At 37.1% G+C, this 9,118-nt stretch overlaps 1 protein-coding gene across 1 annotated transcript in view; it reads left to right on the plus strand.

Moving 5' to 3' along the window:
* LOC130549403 (uncharacterized) overlaps positions 1-2,217 on the plus strand; it is a 6,212-nt gene extending 3,995 nt beyond the window's left edge. The window contains exon 2 of the mRNA XM_057326621.1: positions 1,666-2,217. The gene's annotated coding sequence lies outside the window, so the exon portion shown is untranslated. The remainder of the gene's footprint in view (positions 1-1,665) is intronic.
* Positions 2,218-9,118: the final 6,901 nt, after the last annotated feature.

Here is a 9,118-nt window from a genome sequence, read left to right on the forward strand (position 1 = left end):
TACAGTGAGGGAAATAAGTATTTGATCCCCTGCTGATTTTGTAAGTTTGCCTACTTACAAACAAATGAAGGGTCTATAATTTTTATGGTGGGTTTATTTTAACTGATAGACACAGAATATTAAAAAAAATCAGGGGAAAAAAATGTTATATAAAGGTTATAAATTGATTTGCATTTCAGTCAGTGAAATAAGTATTTGATCCCCAAGCAAAACATAACTTTGTACTTTGTGGAGAAACCCTTGTTGGCAAGCACAGAGGTCAGACATTTCTGATAGTTGGTCACCAGGTTTGCACATGTGTCCGGATACATTTAGTCCACTCCTCTGTCAATCTTTAAGGTTTCTTGGCTGTCGCTCAGCAAATTGGAGTTTTAGCCTCCTTCACAGAGGTTCTATAGGACTAGGGTCTAGAGACTGGCTAGGACATTTAATGTGCTTCTCCTTAAGCCACTATTTGGTTGTCTTGGCAATATGTTTTGCGTCTTTGTCATGTTAAAGGCTCATCCATGACCCATCTTCAGTGACCTAGTTAAGGGGAGGAGGTTCTCGTCCAAGATTTTACGGTACATGGGCCCGTCCCTCAGCCCCTCAATGCGGTGAAGTCATCCTGTATACCTGTAGCAGAGAAAAAGCCCTAAAGCAGAATGTTTCCAACACTGTGCTTCTCTGTAGACATGATGTTCTTGGGCTCATAGTCAGCATTTCTCTCCCTCCAAACACAGGAGTCCATTTTGGTCTCACAGCAGTGCCAGCACTTTCGCCAAAGCCTTTTCTGAATCATTTTTATGTTCATTGTCAAACTTAAGACGAGCCAGGCGGGCCTTCTTGGGCAGGAGGACCTTGCGGGTGCTTCAGGATTTCAGTCTACTGTGGCATAGCGTGTTACCAATGTGTTACCAATGTTTTGCTTGCTAACTGTGTTCCCAACTGTCTTGAAATCATTAACAGGCTTCTTCCGTGTAGTTCTGGGCTGATCTTTAACATTTCTCATGATCATCTTTACCCCATTGGGGAAATATTGCAGGGAGCTCCAGAACAAGGGCATTTGATAGTTATTTTGTATATCTTCTATTTCCAAATAATCACACCAACAGTTGTCTCCTTCTCACCAAGCTTCTGTCTGTAGCCTATTCAAGGTTTGTGCAGGTCTCCAATCTTGTCGCTGACATCCTTTAAAACCTATTTGGTCTGGACCATGGTGTTGGAGAGGTTGAACTGGAAGATACAGATTCTGTTGGCAGGCATCTTTTATATACATAACAAGCTGATTTAGGAGTACTTTCTTAAAGTGACAGGACTAATCTGTGGTCCATATAGGCACATAACCAATCTGTGGAGCCAGAATTCTTGCTAGTTGGTAGGGGATCAAATACTTATTTCACTGACTGAAATGCAAATCAATTTATAACCTTTATATAACCTGATTTTTTTTAATATTCTGTGTCTATCAGTTAAAATAAACCCACCATAAAAATTATAGACCCTTCATTTGTTTGTAAGTAGGCAAACTTACAAAATCAGCAGGGGATCAAATACTTATTTCCCTCACTGTATATAGGAATGAAAACCAGAAACACCCAGCTGCCTTCAACCGATTTGTGTGAATATAGCATGTTAGAGTATTGCAAGAGAATGTCTTCTATGCTTTCTGATGTCTGTGTGCAGGTAAAAGCAGCACAAGCTTGAGCAGCAGACAAACCGCTGCATGATGTGAAACCTGGAGATTTCGTGGTGGTTAAAGACCTAAGGAGGAAACATTGGAGATCAAGGCGGTGGCAAGGGCCCTTTCAAGTGCTTCTGGTCACCCACACAGCAGTAAAGATAGCAGAGAGAGCCACCTGGATACACGCCAGCCACTGTAGGAGAGTCCCAGAGCTGGATGTGACAGAGGAATGGGAGTGAGATGATTGCAGAGAGACGTCTGCCTGTCGTGGACACACCTATTCCCCTTTACAGTATGTGTTGCAGCGAGTGACCTGGAAAACAATCTTTAATCTCTTGGAAATTGGAGGTATTTGTTTCCAAAACACAGATGTGTATTTCTCCTGGTCATATTTTACTTTTTTAAAAACACCTGAGTAAATTTATGTTTTAAGTATGTCATAGGTTCATGAAGTTTTACGCTAATGTATCAGTTTTTCAAATTCTGTTCTATTGTTATTGGGAATGTTGAGATGCTCCCTAGTTAAGTGTTTCGCCACTACTAGACACTGTCATAGTCTTAAGAGCCAAATAAAGTGTATATGAAATACCATATTTGCTCCTCCACTGTGATTTTCGACTACAGCTCCACCTGTTGTCTTTATCTTGATGTTCCTAAATGTTTAACTCTCAGCGGCAGGCATAGGTTTCTTTTTATTCAGAAACCATAAAATGTCTTCAGCATCATCCGTCCTCTTCAAGATTTCTATTTCTGCCAAATATGTGGTTAACAAAAATTGCTCATTTTAAATACTTGCTTCACTGAATAATTTGTGTTACATTTCATTCAAAGTCACACTCTATGTCAACATTGTCGGCTGGATCGTACGTCAACGCCGCCGCCATATTGGTGAGGGCAAAAGCTGACTATAAAGACATTCACTCGTATGGTGGAGCTGCCATTTTCTGGATAATAACAAAACATCGTTTTCATTTCTCAACTAATTTCAATACTTTTCTATTTACGTGGAGTACGCAGAAACGTTTTTGCTCCAGTTAAAGATGGTTTTAGACTTGAAAATGTATTTCTTTTCATACGGAACTGTTAAAACTCAGGCTGTCAAGCAATCGTTTAGGCTTAAAAATTGTGTACACATCACTATCACCAGAGGTGGGTAGTAACGCGCTACATTTACTTCGTTACATTTACTTGAGTAACATTTTGGAAAATATGTACTTTTTAAGTAAAATTTAAAGTGTGTACCTTTACTCTTACTTGAGTAAATTTCTAATTTCTAAAATCTGTACTTTTACTTCGTTACATAACTTACATTGCGTGACGTTCCTGCGTTCCTTCATTTTAAAATATGCTTTTTAAAACGCGCTGTTTATTTCAAGTTTGTCGTCTCTTTTTACGGGCATTCCCGAGTGATCGATTCTTTTGAGTCGATTCTTTTGAAAGCATTAATTGAACAATGGGCAAAACCATTTGAATAGGCTAATGAATCAGTTCAAATGATTTGTTCAGTTCGCAGCACGATCTGAATCATCTGAAGCAGGATTAAGGGCGATTTTTACTTCTGCGTAGGACCTACGCCGTAACCTACGGCGTAGCCTACGCAGAGCCGCGTGCCCTGTGCGTACCCTACGCCGTAGCCTGACGCGCACCTCTCCAAAAATGTAACAACGCGTCAACTCAACGCGGACCGCAAGCGCTGTGATTGGTCGGTTTGGCAGCATCGTACTTCCTTCTACGCATTTCTGGCGTCTACTTCCGGCAAGTTCAGAGTCCACAAAAGAACAACATGGCGAGCATCGACATTGACCAAGTACTGAGCGTCTGATTGAAGAGGTTCGGAAATGCACGCATCTGTATGACTCCTCGGCGGACTATAAAGACTGTCAGATGGCGGCGAATTCTTGTAGAGAGATTTCCTCTAACGTTGTTTTGGAAGAGTGTCAGCAAAAGACATGAAGAACTTCGCACTTTATAAACACTGTGCACGATCTTTTGCAATTTATTGGCTTTATAGTTTTATTTTTTGTTTTACCTTTTATTGTTACTAGTTTTTTGAAAGTTTTATATTTGTGTTAATATTGCATTGTATACTCATCTATACATAGTTTGCACTTTTAAATATTCTGTTCTTTGTCTCTTTTGCAAATAAAGAACAAAATTGTGACACTTCCAGATCTTGGTTGCATTTCGTTTCATTTTTAACTAAACAATTAATAGGGTGAGTTGTCCATGACAAAATATGATATTATATCAGGGTATCATTTCAATACACAGTTTTGACATCTATGTATGTGCTCTGCGGAGTACACCCCTTTGAAAAGTATACTTTTTTTCAACAATATCTAAATGAACACACATAAAAATCCAAAATGTGGACAAGACTAAGTTTAATATAACATCTGTTTAACTTCTAACATGAAAGTAAGGTTAATAATATAACGGATTACACATTTTTCTGTTTCGATCAGCTCCAACTCCATTAAGATGCGATCAGCCCCCATTGACGTTTGCATACACTAGCATACACACAAAACATCGGCGAAGAAGAGCAAACCCGTGAAAACACAAAGAGCCAACTAGCGTTTCGGCGGTGTAATTGCAGTACGACGCATAGTCTCAACGCAGAACCATAAATGTTCACGACGGCGTCGTCTACGTACGTAGGCTACGCCGTACGTTACGGCGTAGGTCCTACGCAGAACAATAAATTGGCCTTTACTCACTCCTCGTAGCGCGAAACTTAAGAACACGCAGAACACAAAGAGCGTTGGATGAAGTGGATATTAATCTATATCTATACAATCAAAACTGCAAATGTGTCATATTGTTTGCCAGCAATGATAAATGCCCGCCATATGCGCGCACCCGCATGACCTGTTCGTCAGACACAGCAACATACGCGTTACCTGTCAGACACAGAGACGTGGGCTTGCAGAAATATACATTTGAAGAACAGAAGGAAGAAAACTTGTTGATGGGCGTGTGGTTCACTGTTTACTGTTTGTTTACAAGTAAGAGCGTTTCACAACACACACGTGACACAACACGAGAAAACACGAGCTTTGTTCAGAAATGTGTATTTCATTTAAGAGAGCACTGCAGATGTTCTACCTCATCTTAGGAAATGCTCTGAGTTTAGTTCATGCTTTAGTTTGACATGGTCTATTATTCTGAATAAGTTGTGTAAACTACATTGAAATCAGGACTAGATGAAATTGACAGAAATGCTTGTCTCTTCTGTGTTTGCCATTCTTTAGTCTCTCTAGTATATTGCAAAGATATCTGCTTATGATAATACAAATATTAATTAAAATGTAATATTAAAATATTGGCGTTAATATTAATTTTATGTAGTAGGCCTATATAATCAGATACAAAGTAACTAAGTAACTAGCTACTCAAGTAGTTTTTTCATTGCATACTTTTTTACTTTTACTCAAGTAAATTTTAAAATAGTGACTTTTACTTTTACTTGAGTAACAATTTCTCAAGTTACTTGTACTTTTACTTGAGTAAAGATTTTGGCTACTCTACCCACCTCTGACTATCACAGCTCTAAATTATACTGTACTTCAATGTTGAACGGCTACAATTATGGTTAAAATAAAGGAAAAGTTATCAATTTAATGGAGACATCAGTTGCAGTACTAATATCAGAATGTTGGCTTGCATTCATAAAATGATGTTATTATTGAAATAATAATAAAGTTTTTTACATTAATTTGGAGATTAAATGCTCCTGTCACCAAAACAAATTCCTTGTATGTGCAAACATACTTGGCAATAAAGCTCTTTCTGATTCTGATTCTAAATGTGAAATTATTAGAATGTTAAAGTATATTTAAAAACATTAATGTTACATGCGATTAATCATTATTAATCACAGAAAAAATGTGTGATTAATCGGATTAATTTTTTAATAGATTGAGAGTTCTAGTCAGACACTATTATTTGTCCCTAAACTATTTTACTTCTCTGAAGTGTGTGACTATTAAATAATCAAATGCAAAATAACATAGCATATTCCTCCTTTATTAATTCAATTACATAACTTAATTGGTTGTTTTAGACTAGAGGATACTTGTCTAGCTGAAGAAAGGAAGTCTCGCTCTAGTGTTGAAATTAAAAACACTTGACTTCCTGTTAGATGAGTGAGACCTTTCATAGAGCTCTGCAGTTGAGTTCACTTTATGCAGTGTGTGTGAAGCAGTTTTTATTATATTAACCTGTTCAGATCACAGCAACAACATGAGGATTATTCAGCTTCAGCTCTGTAAGTGTATTGTGTGTTATGATGCTTTTTGTTAGAAAATGTTTTCTGTTTTTTAAAGGGAGTTGATAATATCTGCCACTTTCAATGCTGCATTTTTATTAATCCATGTGTCATTATGAATGTGTGCGTTCCTTTTTTATCTTAAAGGTGTATTAATGTGGTGTCAAGCTGCAGACACTTTAGATCAACTGACTGATTTGGGACACAATGTGACTATAAACTGTGATCTGGATGCAAATGAAGTTTATTGGATTTTACAGAAACAATCAGATTCTCATACAGTGATACTGCGCTCATTCTCAAACCCAACATTAGCCTATCACTTCAATAAAACATTGAAAAACAAATATTCAGTACAATCTAAACATCGTCTGGTCATATATAATGTTACTGTAGATGAGTTAGGAGTTTATTACTGTATGAATAAAGATACACCTCCAAAACTCAGTCACAGCACAAGACTGAACATCATTGGTAAGTACAAGGGGTGGAGCCGAACCCGAATACGGTATACATGTAAATGGATGTTGGAACAGATCTGGAAACAGTTCACAACTTTATAACACTGAGCTGCAGCAGATGCAACATTTAAAAGAGCCTCAAGACCCAAATCAATTACAGGTAAGAATATTAATATCATGAATGATATTCCTTATTGAAAACAACCAAGAACTGGATTACTGTCGTTTATTTGTTAATACTGATTTCCTTTTCATCTTTCAGTATGTGACAGTGTCAAGGTCTGAGCAGAAGAACCCAAGCGCAGGCAGGCAGTGAAGGGTTAACAGATACTTTTATTAAATGATAGACAAAACAGAAACAAAAACACCCACAATGGGGGAAACGAAACTGATATACATATATAAAACAAGAGACTTCCCACGAGGGGGCAAAATGAAAACAAGACAAATAAACTAAACACAAAGACACGACCAAACGTCTTAAATCATACGAGGCACAAAACTCACAAAACACGAACAGGAACACGGGCAAGAGCACGAGCACGAGCACGAGCACGAGCACGGGCACGAGCACGAGCACGAGCACGGGCAAGAGCACGGGCACGGGCACGAGCACGAGCACGAGCACGATACAGGAACACACAGTACAGGCTCCAAACACATACAATGCACGAGCACAAGACAAAGAAACCAGAGGGTATTTATAGGAAACACAAACGAGGGATAACGACATGGGGCAGGTGTGAGACATTAAACACTCAGGGAAAGATTACGAGGAAACGAGAGGAATAGGGCCAATGACAAGACACTGGAGAGAACGTATATTACTGTCAAACGGACAATAATATGTTTCTCTCCACACATAACCAAAGACTTTGCCATGGCTCTGCTACAGGACCAAGAAAAACATGACTAAGGAAGCAGAGCCATGACAGACAGTGGTTTTCCAAGCTGTTTAAAATATTAAGACCAGCCAGATCAACAGCGCCTACTGTATGTTGCTAAAAAGCTGCCAAAGTAAATCTGTGTTTATGTTGTACAATATGGACCATTCATTGGTTTATGAATTAATAACCTAACTTGATTTTTTGAAACAACCACTAGCTAAATTGCATAAAAAATTTGAAACCGATGCATGATGTAGCTTATCTGTAAAAGTTGAAAATGCCTTGGCAACCATAGTTTCTTTTCACTGTTTTCTGATGTCAAAAATTGGAAATTATTTGCAATATCTGAAAGATTTTTTGACGATAGTAATGTTTAAATATCAGTGGTTGATAATGCTGACTATTTTCAGTTAACAAACTTTCTGTTTTGCCTTGATGTATAAACAAAAGTGTTGCCAAACCAAATATATCCAATAGTTTATCCTGGCATTTTTATTTTAACATTACATGATCATATCAGTTTATGTGCACTGTAAACCCGAATAAGTTGTTACCAATAACCACAAAGATCAATACAGCAGTCATGAGAGCAGATATAATGATGATAATCTGCCATTGTGTCTCATTCTGATGAATACAGTTGACTGCCGTCTTATTCTGACACTCTGAGAAATGATAAGTGAGTTGAGTCGGTTCTGTAAAGACAATATTTTTACAATCAGATGCCACTTTAATAATTAAATATTTTATTTGTTGCATTTTTTACAAAACAACCATAAATAAGCTATAATAAGTCATCTTTAAAAGTGTCCAAATAAATGATGCACTTAAGTATAAGTGGATGACTAAAGTAACACATATCAATGATGTTCAGTCTTGTGATGTGACTGAGTTTTGGAGGTGTATCTTTATTCATACAGTAATAAACTCCTAACTCATCTACAGTGACGTTATATATGACCAGACGATGTTTAGATTGTACTGAATATTTGTTTTTCAATGTTTTATTGAAGTGAAAAGCAAATGTTGGGTTTGAGAACGACTGCAGTATTACTGTATGAGAATCTGATTGTTTCTGTAAAACCCAATAAACATCCTCATCATCCAGATCACAGTTTATAGTCACATTGTGTGCCAAATTTGTTAGTAGAACTAAAGTCTCTGCAGCGTGGAACCACATTAATACAGATATGACAAAAAAAAAGAATATAACACATGGATTGATAAAATTGTACAAATGCAGTGTAAGTCACTTTGGATAAAAGCCAATCGCACACATGTAAGTAATAAAATGTGCACCCTTAAAATGATGTTAACAATACATAAAATACATCCAATCCACAATACATGTAATAAGTGTTGAAGCTGGATAATCCTCATGTTGTTACTTCAATCAAAAACACTATAATATAAAAAGCATTTAAAATGAACTCTGCAGATCTCACAAAGACAAGTTAACACGCATCAAACAGAGGACATCAAATACACTCTTAACACACTATACACACTGTAGTCAACATCTATAGATAGTTTAAGGAGGGCTCTAGTTGGTGAGACAGAATTTTTATTTGCTCTTTTAAGGCTCTCCGTTATCAATGTAGCATTTTAAATTGCTTTAGCTATTCATTCATTTACATCGTATTTCATCAGACCTAACACATGCATGCACATGAGATCATTTATTCATTATAAATTGTGACCTCAAGAAAAAACCTCAACACCAGGCAAAATCTCCTCACAAAATTACTATATTGTGGTGTTTTTTAAAATACAAGATAAACTTTTGTGTTCTGGTGAACTTACTGAAATGAATATTTTATCTTTGCAACACAAACAA

The sequence above is a fragment of the Triplophysa rosa genome, unplaced genomic scaffold, assembly GCF_024868665.1.
Source record: "Triplophysa rosa unplaced genomic scaffold, Trosa_1v2 scaffold113_ERROPOS68661, whole genome shotgun sequence".
Taxonomy (NCBI): domain Eukaryota; kingdom Metazoa; phylum Chordata; class Actinopteri; order Cypriniformes; family Nemacheilidae; genus Triplophysa; species Triplophysa rosa.